Here is a 10819-nt window from a genome sequence, read left to right as displayed (position 1 = left end):
TCCTGAGGTGGGCCACAAGACAATTGAGGCTTTGTTGATTGCAAATTTACAACTGGGCCCAGTGGACATTTAACAACTTGAATTCATATGGTGCCTTAAGAAAAATCCCAAAGTTCTTACAGGACTTCAAAATTTGATGCTGAGCCACATAAGGAGATTATGGCCCAGATTTCACGTTAAGAATACCAGTAAGGCTAACAGCGCTCGCCATTATTATGGAGTAAATCAGACAACACATGCACAGCTAAATGCAGAAATCTGAAAACTGCTATCCTAGTTGCCCTGCTCCTCCACAAGCTATTCTAGAATGAACTTCACGGATAGAATCAGCATTGAAACCCATGTAACAGTTACCCAAATACACACCGATAAAAGTTTGGGTTAGTTCACTCAGGTGTAAGTGAATTTTTTAATGGTGTGGTAAGTCTAAATTACTACCAACCAACCATTTTGGTCCTGCAAAATAAATTTTTACAAGCATGACGTCTCATTCCTTCCGAATTTGATTCTTGTTGGAGATTTTTTTAAATTATATTTTAAAAACTTTTTTCTCTTCTTCCTTTTTCATTTCATCTCTCTCGCTTTTAATTCTGTCTTTCTTTCCCCCTCCTTATTTTGCTTTCTGTCACGATCTTACTATTTGCTGAATATTTTAATTTGTTATTCCTGCTTCACACTCTGCATAGTTCAGTGAGGATTCTTTGATCTGGTTGGTCGAAGAGTCGTGCTACAGCTTGCTCTGCTCACACGTAACCGCAGGTTCCCTGTAGAGATCGCGGCACTGGATAATTCAGCTGATGACAGCAAGTTGCTGCTCAAAAGCTCATGAAAAGTCTGTGGGCAGCTGTCTGCTTGATGAACAGCAGGCCTAATTCCTTTGCTGCTGTCTGCAAAATCCAAGCCATCAGGACAACTGAGTAGGTTTTAATGAGTGCAATAAAGGAGGTGATAGAGTTAGCAAGGTGGGTTGTAACAGGTAAAATGACAAATTGCCTCAAAATGGTCAATAGTTTCCCTGAATTAATTTTTAGCCTTAATTATTTAGCCTTTATTACAAGAGGGATGGAGTATAAAAATAGGGAAGTGTTGTTACCATTGCCCAGAGCATTGATGTGCCCACACCTGGAGTACTAGGTGCAGTTTTGGTCTCCTCATTTAAGGAGGGATGTGATTGTTTTGGAGGCAGTTCAGAAAGGTTCACTCGGTTGATTCCTGGTATAAAAGGGTTTGTCTTATGAGGAAAGGTTGAGCAGGTTAAGCCTATGCTCATTGGAGTTTAGAAGAATAAGAGGTGATCTTATTGAAACATATAAGATTCTGTTCTGAGAGGGCTTGGCAGGGTAGATGTTTCCCCTCATGGGGGAAATCTAGAACAAGGGGGCACAGTTTCAAAATAAGGGGTGTCCCATTTGAGACAGAGGTGAAGAGGAATTTCTTCTCTCAGAGGGTCATTAACCTTTGGAATTCTCTCCCTCAGAGAGCAGTGGAGGCTGAGTCATTGAATATATTCAAGGCTGAATTAGACAGATTTTTGATCTCCAAGGGAGTCAAGGGTTATGGAGGGGCAGGAAGTAAAGTTGAGTTAAAGCCACAATTAGATCAACCATGATCTCGTTGAATGATGGAGCAGGCTCAAGGGGCCAAATGGCCTACTCCTGTTCCTATTTCTTATGTTCTTAGGAAATCTAATTTATTTGGTTGTCTGCATCCTTGTTTTTGTAACAACTGAAAAAGGAAATGCAACCTGACAGGATTAAATTTAAATGGGATTAGGAAAAATCAGACAGTGTTTAGATATTCAATGGGTGTATTTTGTTACATCTCTTTCGAGAATAACTTTACTTAAAATGTGACATTCATCAGAATATAATGCAAGCAGTCTCCTGTTTTCAAAATATCAGACCTGATTACAAGTTATGACAGAAACACAAGAATATACTAGACTGGGGGTGGTGAGGGGGGGTGGGGGGTGGGGGAGGTGATGGTGGGGTGGAGGGAAACATTAGATTGGTGCCAGTTCTCAAAGTATTACAATATTTCTCAAAATCCTCTTTACCATGTTTTTCTCCATGTAAGTGTCCAACTCTTTCGGATCTATGGCACAATCAGGCCCTACTCTGTATGCCCACCCACCCCCATGACTTTCACAGACGCTTTGTTTATAGCACCACCATGTGGGTCAAAGATCACATTCCAGCTGAGAAACATTTCTATTATATGGTCAGTGGGCTATTTTCCCATGACAGCGTTCATTAAAGAGAAAGAACTTGCATTTATATAGCACATTTCACAACGTCCCAAATTTCAGGACGTCCCCAAGTATTTTACAAGCAATTCTGTTGCATTAATGTGATGAAGTGTGTTCCTGGAGGTTTCATTACATGACTTTCCCCCACGCTCCAGCTATTAGTTGGCCAACGTGTCCATCCTTGTGACCTACTGCCTCCCTATGCCAATTGGAAAGCAAAAAGACTCATGACCAGTTTGGATCATGCTTGAATGTCAGCCAAGCAGCCTTTTCTTTCCCCCCATTTTCAGTATTTTATATCTTGTAAAGATAAGCAGCCTTTTTTAATGTCCTGATGATTGTTCTCCAGGGTTGCACACAGCAGTGTCCTGGAGATTGATCTTTAATTCCTGGAGACTCCAGGCTAATCCTGGAGGGTTGGCGATCCTACTTAAAGATAGCATGTTGGGAGATTGAAAAAAGACTGCCACTTTATCTGGGGTTGTTTAGTTCCTTTTTCATTGTAGTTGAGGAATTACCGGAGTAAACCAACTAACTGACATGCTCAGGCAATTAAAATTGAGGCTTAACGATTACTTGACTTGACAAGCCTGCTTAAAGTGACTGACAAATATGGAAGTGAACCTTTTCAGTATATAAGTCGCTCAGATTATCTTGAAGACTTTCCATTTGAGTCAGGCTTTTCAGATCGTAGAATCAGATTAATTATTGGGTATAAATGCAAGTCACAAAGCTAATTATTGTGAGCTTTCTTCCTGAAAAACCATATTGAACAGAATTGCCAGGGGCTGTAGTTATTTTTGGTGGAAAACAAAAACAAAAATACCTGGAAAAACTCAGCAGGTCTGGCAGCATCTGCGGAGAGGAACACAGTTAACGTTTCGAGTCCGAATGACCCTTCAACAGAACTAAGTAAAAATAGGTGAAATATAAGCTGGTTTAAGGAGGGGGGGTGGGGGGGGTGGGGTGGGACAAGTAGAGCTGGATAGAGGGCCAGTGATAGGTGGAGATAACCAAAAGATGTCACAGACGAAAGGAGAAAGAGGTGTTGAAGGTGGTGATATTATGTAAAGGAATGTACTAATTAAGGGTAGAAAGCAGGACGAGCAAGGTACAGATAGCCCTAGTGGGGGTGAGTTGGGGGGGGAAGGGATCGAAATAGGCTAAAACGTAGAGATAAAACAATGGATGGAAATACATTTAAAAATAATGGAAATAGGTGGGAAAAGAAAAATCTATATAAATTATTGGAAAAAACAAAAAGGAGGGGGGAAAATTGGAAAGGGGGTGGGGATGTAGGAGAGAGTTCATGATCTAAAATTGTTGAACTCAATATTCAGTCCGGAAGGCTGTAAAGTGCCTAGTTGGAAGATGAGGTGCTGTTCATCCAGTTTGCGTTGAGCTTCACTGGAACAATGCAGCAAGCCAAGGATGGACATGTGGGCATGAGAGCAGGGTGGAGTGTTGAAATGGCAAGCGACAGGGAGGTCTGGGTAATGCTTGCGGACAGACCGAAGGTGTTCTGCAAAGCGGTCACCCAGTCTGCGTTTGGTCTCTCCAATGTAGAGGAAACCGCATTGGGAGCAACGAATGCAGTAGACTAAGTTGAGGGAAGTGCAAGTGAAATGCTGCTTCACTTGAAATGAGTGTTTGGGACCTTGGACGGTGAGGAAAGGGGAAGTGAAGGGGCAGGTGTTGCATCTTCTGCAGTTGCATGGGAAGATGCCGTGGGAGGGGGTTGAGGTGTAAGGGGGGTGGAGTAAGAGGAGTGGACCAGGGTGTCACGGAGGGAACAATCCCTACGGAATGCCACCAGGGGGGTGAAGGGAAGGTGTGTTTGGTGGTGGCATCATGCTGGAGTTGGCGGAAATGGTGGAGGATGATACTTTGAATGAGGAGGCTGGTGGGGTGATAAGTGAGGACAAGGGGGACCCTATCATGTTTCTGGGAGGGAGAAGAAGGTGTGAGGGCAGATGCGCGGGAGATGGGCCGGACACGGTTGAGGGCCCTGTCAACCACCGTGGGTGGAAAACCTTGGTTAAGGAAGAAGGAGGACATGTCAGAGGAACTGTTTTTGAAAATGGCATCATCAGAACAGATGCGACAAGGCGAAGGAACTGAGAGAATGGGATGGAGTCCTTACAGGAAGCTGGGTGTGAGGAGCTGTAGTCGAGGTAGCTGTGGGAGTCGGTAGGCTTGTAATGGATATTGGTGGACAGTCTATCACCAGAAATTGAGACAGAGAGGTCAAGGAAGGGAAGAGAAGTGTCAGAGATAGACCATGTGAAAATGATGGAGGGGTGGAAATTGGAAGCAAAATTAATAAATTTTTCCAGGTCCAGACGAGAGCATGAAGCAGCACCGAAGTAATCATCGATGTACCAGAGAAAGAGTTGTGGGAGGGGGCCAGAGTAGGACTGGAACAAGGAATGTTCCACATACCCCATAAAGAGACAGGCATAGCTGGGGCCCATGCGGGTACCCATAGCCACACCTTTTATTTGGAGGAAGTGAGAGGAGTTTAAGGAGAAACTGTTCAGTGTGAGAACGTTCAGCCAGACGGAGGAGAGTAGTGGTGGATGGGGATTTTTCGGGCCTCTGTTCAAGGAAGAAGCGGAGAGCCATCAGACCATCCCGGTGAGGGATGGAGGTGTAGAGGGATTGGACGTCCATGGTGAAGAGGAGGCGGTTGAGGCCAGGGAACTGGAAATTGTTGATATGATGTAGGGTGTCAGAGGAATCATGGATGTAGGTGGGAAGGGACTGGACAAGGGGAGAGAGAATGGAGTCAAGATAGCAAGAAATGAGTTGCGTGGGGCAGGAACAGGCTGACACGATCGGTCTGCCGGGACAGTCCTGTTTGTGGATTTTGGGTAGGAGGTAGAAGCGGGCCATCCGAGGTTGGGAGACTATCAGGTTGGAAGCTGTGGAAGGAAGATCTCCAGAGGAGATGAGGACAGTAACAGTCCTGGAAACAATGGCTTGATGTTCAGTGGTGGGGTCATGGTCCAGGGAGAGGTAGGAGGAAGTGTCTGCGAGTTGACGCTTAGCCTCTGCGAGGTAGAGGTCAGTGCGCCAGACAACAACAGCACCACCCTTGTCAGCGGGTTTGATGACAATGTCAGGGTTGGACCTGAGAGACCTTTCAATTCTTAAAGCTTTTTTAAAAAATCCATTATGTGGCCTATGACAGAGGTAGCAATAAATAGCTGCAGCTTTTCATAGTTTGTGAGATGGCGTCGTCGCTGCCAGACTTCGTCATTTACACCTACAAATAACCATAGGTTTCAGACAGTAATTAGCATTTTTCTAAATTACTATTCATGAGTTCATCTGAAGGTCATTTCTGCAAGGGAGACTTAAATGAATGGGTTGGAAGAAACAATGCTGAAATAGCAGAGCAGTTCTGATTGGCTTGTGGGAATAGTCAGACTGCTTAAAGGTAAAAATTAAAGGACCTAGTGAATGGCTATAGAAATAAGCCAGTCTATGTCAACCATTCCCTATTTGTTCTTCAATGTGCCCATTTCGTGTTAATTATTCATAGTGTTTGAATTAAATCAGGTACGGGTTATGTTGCTGCAGTTTACGTGGGAAATTTACTGTAATACAATCTTGGTCAGTAGTGCTAGTCTGTAGTGCATCATCATCACTTAGTTTTCAAGTCTTAGGGCGTGGCCTCAGACCTCCCCATCTTTGTAACCTCTTCCAACCCTACAAGCCTTCAAGATTTCTGCACTACTTCAATTCTAGCATCTTATGCATCACCGATTTTAATCGCTTTACCATTGGTGGGTGTATCTTCAGCTGCCTGAACCCTAAGCTCTGGAATTCCCTTCTCTGCCTCTCTAGCCTCTCTCTCTTTGCCTTTATGACGTTCGAGAAAAACTACCTCTTTGACAAAGGTCTTGATCATCTGTCCTGAGACCCTCCTCTACTCTCCGCTACCCCTCCACCCACCACCACCCCACTCCACCTTCTGTGGCTTGGTGTCAAATTTAATCTGATAACTCTCCTGTGAAGCACCTTGGGGAATTTTGTTAAGTGAGAGGGGCTACATAATTGCAAGTGGTCACGAACATATGAACAATGAGCAGAGGAGGCCATTCAGCCCCTCGAGCCTGCTCCGCCATTTAATAAGATCATGGCTGATCTGATAGTAACCTGAAATCTGCACCCCACCTAACCCAATAACCTATCACCCCCTTGCTTACCGAGAACTTATCCACCTCTGCCTTAAAAATATTCAAAGACTTTGCTTCCACCACCTTTTCAGGAAGAGTTCCAAAGACTCACAACTCTCTGAGTGAAAAAGTTTCTCCTCATCTCTGATTTAAATGGGCGACCCCTTATTTTTAAACAATGACCCCCAGTTCTAGATTCTCCCACAAGAGGAAACATCCTCTCCACATCCATCCCATCAAGACCCCTCAGGATCTTATTGGCTTCAATCAAGTTGCCTCGTTAAAAAATAGGCAGTGGCGAGTTTTCCCAATCCCTCATTTTTGGTGATCTAATTCATTAATAATCCACCAGTAAACTCAAGTTAGGATTAACTCAGAATGTTAGTTCATTTTCCATATTCAAACCCTGCGAAAAGAGTGTTCTCCACACACACACACACACACACATCTCCGTCCAGGAAAGGGGGGATAGAGAAACGGAGTTTTCCAGTGCAAGGACCACAGAACATGAATATTAGTTCACGAGAGTTCCAGAGTTGAAAGCCAGAGTCCAGTGAGGAATTCTTTCATGTAGGCGTTCAAGTTCAGCTGGCTGAAGACCAGGGTTGTAGTATTCGCTTTTCAGTCGGTGCTGATATCGCAAGATGAAGTAGGTGCGCAGGGATTGAGCTGATTCTGTCGGTGATGGTACAAAACCTTCCAGCACAGACAGGCTAGATGGGCAGGGTGTGCTGCTTGGAGGAGCCTGCATCTTTGTGGCTCGCCAGTTGGATGCTAAAACAGCAGACAGGCTGTAAAGCCCAAAGATGCAATGTTAAACTATTAAACTGTTAAACTGTCCAAAAGGCTAGAGGCTTGGGTCATGTGGCATGGCCTATGAATGGTTAAATGCAGGTTAACAATCAGCTTCTGTGTTTCTGGCCAGAATTCCATTGTTCCTCCTTAGGCGAGACAAGGTGGTTGTTCGCATCTCTTCCAGTATCAAGTTTCAATCTCTTTCTTTTATGATAGTTTGGGATGGGGGAGCCAGTTCGACTGTACGTCCTCTGTTTTCTTTGATTACAAGGAGTTTGTACGATGAAGTGTGGGATTCCAGAAGCTGTGAAAAGAATGTTTTTGTCCTTGAAACTCCTGGGGATAGCGCCCAGAAAAAGGGCCAACCCTGTGGTCAGGTGACTTGTAGCAACCATCTTTTCTTTGTTCAGAAGGAAAAAAGACATTTGGATTTGGAAAGGCATCCATGGGGAAAAGAAATTTAAAAACCTTTGTTGTGAGCAACCAAAGAGGCTGAATAGAGGGGAACCAGTTCACTCCTCCTCACCCGGTCGTAACAGCATTGGAAAAGGAAACTATCGTGATCTAGATGGAAGGATTGTTCCCTGACTGGGCTAATGTCCAAAGGAGTTGCATCCTCACTGGCACCTGTGATGAGTGGTGCTCGGGTCTAGTTGATCTGGATGCTATTATTCATGGCCTTTCCTATTCTGTCACTTGAGACACATTTATAGTGGTTGGATTCCACAAGGTCCTGTCTCTACCCTACTAAGCTCAGCTCCCTTATCCAGGAGCATGGAAATTGGGTCTACGATTCTGCTGGGTCGTCTAGCTACCAACCATGGAAATTAGCAGGAAGATGTACACTGCAGCACATTAATTTGGTCTTACTGGACACTGAAGAATGGTTTACTTCTGCTCATATTGTCTAATTGTTGATTTCTTATTTGTTTAATTTATTCTTTCATGGGATGTTTCCTGGACCAGAGTGGCTTGCTGGGCTATTTCAAAGGGCAGCTAAGAGTCAACCACATTGCTGTGAATCTGGAGTCACATCTAGGCCAGACCAGGTAAGGACTGCGGTTTTCCTTCTCAGGTGGATTTTTACAACAGTTAATGATAGTTTCATGGTCACCATTACTGAGATTAGCTTTCAATTCCAGGTTTTATTAATTGAATTTAAATTCTACCAGCTGCCACGGTGGGATTTGAACCCATTAGCTGGGGCAGCTGGATTACTGGTCTAGTGACATTATCACTAAGCCACCATCTCCCCTGGGCCTGTACTGTAAGTATCTTGTGTCAGTGACATTATCACTAAGCCATCATCTCCCCTGGGCCTGTACTGTAAGTATCTTGTGTCAGTACTGTAAGTATCCTTCCCTCTTCCCCCTTCCCCAAGTCTACAACAGATGAAACATCGAGCATTAGCACCACCAAGGTTTTGTTAATGGCGTCAGTAATTACCAGTTTATGTGCCCAGCTCGATCATTTTGAAGCTGTGAGCGCATTGCACTGTCATTGACCCTCCTAATTAATGTGTTCGTGGCCTCAAAAAAACCAACCACTGTGCTAAAGAAGACAAAGGGACTGTAAAATCTAGCACAGAAGAACAGAACAAAACACACCCAGTGTTAGCAATAGTGAAAATTAAACTAAGATTATGACAATTGGATCTATGTTACATTGTGATTAAAGAAACCCAAACTGTAAAGGAGCTTGCACATTGAATCACAATGGCAGTGGTAGCATGAATTCCAAACCAAAAAATGAAAAAGAAAAATCTCTTTTGAAAGTCTTTTTCTCTGCATCAAATTAATCTATGAAATGAACAGAGAACAATTACTAGTGGTGTTCTAAAGCTACAGAGACTGAGCATTAGGACTTAACATAAAACTCTCATATGAACCATATGTATTATTGACCCCATTGATAAGAATAGGTTTTGCGAAAGCTATGAAAAATAAAGGAGGTTGGAGCTAAATCGTGAAACATTACTGCGTTCAACAGGTATATCTGGTGGCATGGAATTACAATCTCGGTAGTCTAAATGCTTCTCATAGTGATGTTGCACCTTTCGAGGTGTCACTGATGTGATTCGAATCTTTCCATCAACATCAATTTACTGCATAACAACCTTATCTGTTTCATTTGGATCATCAAAGGGTTTGATCATAGACATAGATCGTAGACATAACAAAGATATTTACACTTAACAGAATGGAAAACCAAAACTATGGGCCATAAAGATAAGACATCAAAGTTCTTTATAGGGAGCTGCCAGAATATGGAACTCACAACCACTAACAGTATTGCAGTATTCGAGTGAATAGCATAGATACATTTAAGGGGAAGATAGATAAACATGAGAGAGAAGGTAATAGGATATTACCTATTGGTGGGGTGAGATGAAGAGGGTTAGGAGGAGAATTGGGTGGAGCATAAATACCAGCTTGGACCTGACGGGCTGAATGGCCTGTTTCTGTCCTGTAACACCTGTGAACATTTTCTTTTATTCTTTCATGGAATATGAGCATCTCTGGCAAGGCCAGCACTTGTTGCCCATCCTTAATTGTCCTTAAGAAGGTGGGGGTGAGGTACCTTCTTGAATCGCTGCAGTCCATGTGGTGTAGGTACACCCACAGTGCTGTTAGGAAGGGAGTTCCAGCATTTTGACCCAGCGACAGTGAAGGAACGACGATATATTTCCAAGTCAGGATAGTGTGTGGCTTGGAGGGGAATTTGCAGCTGGTGGTCTTCCCAAGAATCCGCTGCCCTTTGCCTTTTAAGGGGTAAGAAATCATGGGTTCGGGAGGTGCTGTTGAAGGAGCCTTGGTGAGTTGCTGCAGTGCATCTTGTAGATGGTACACACTGCTGACGCTATGTGATGGTGGTGGAGGGAGTGAATGTTTAAGCTGGTAGTTGGGGTGCCAAGCGGCTGCTTTGTCCTGGATAGCGTCAAACTTCATGGGTGTTGATGGAGCTGTACTCATCCAGGTAAGTGATTGGCACAACATCCATAAACATTCACTCCCTCCACCACGGACACACAGTAGCAGCAGTGTGTACCATCTACAAGATGCACTGCAGGAATTCACCAAGGCTCCTTAGACCAAACCCATGACCCACTACCATCTAGAAGGACAAGGGCTGCAGCTAGATGGGAACACCACCACCTGGAAGTTCCCCTCCAAGCCACTCACCATCCTGACTTGGAAATATATCACCGTTCCTTCACTGTCACTGGGTCAAAATCCTGGAACTCCCTCCCTGACAGCACTGTGGCTGTACCTACACCACATGGACTGTAGTGGTTCAAGAAGGCGGCTATTCACCACCTTCTCAAGTGCAACTGGGATGGGCAATAAATGCTGGCCCAGCCAGCGAAGCCCACATCCCATGAATGAATAAAAAAAAACGGAGAGAAAAGCTCCTCACTTGTGCCTTGTGGATGATGGACAAGCTTTGGGAGTCATATACTCGTCAGTAACTGTCCTGGAGCACATGCAAACACAAGAGAAACAGCAGCATTCAAATCTAATCCAATAATCTATAAAGTTAAACAATTCAAAAGGTTTCCATTTTTGGATTGAAGATTTTAAAACACTTTGCA

The sequence above is a fragment of the Cetorhinus maximus genome, chromosome 30, assembly GCF_964194155.1.
Source record: "Cetorhinus maximus chromosome 30, sCetMax3.hap1.1, whole genome shotgun sequence".
In the NCBI taxonomy this organism is placed as follows: domain Eukaryota; kingdom Metazoa; phylum Chordata; class Chondrichthyes; order Lamniformes; family Cetorhinidae; genus Cetorhinus; species Cetorhinus maximus.
The sequence above is the reverse complement of the archived record's forward strand: the minus strand, read 5'-3'. Positions refer to the sequence as shown.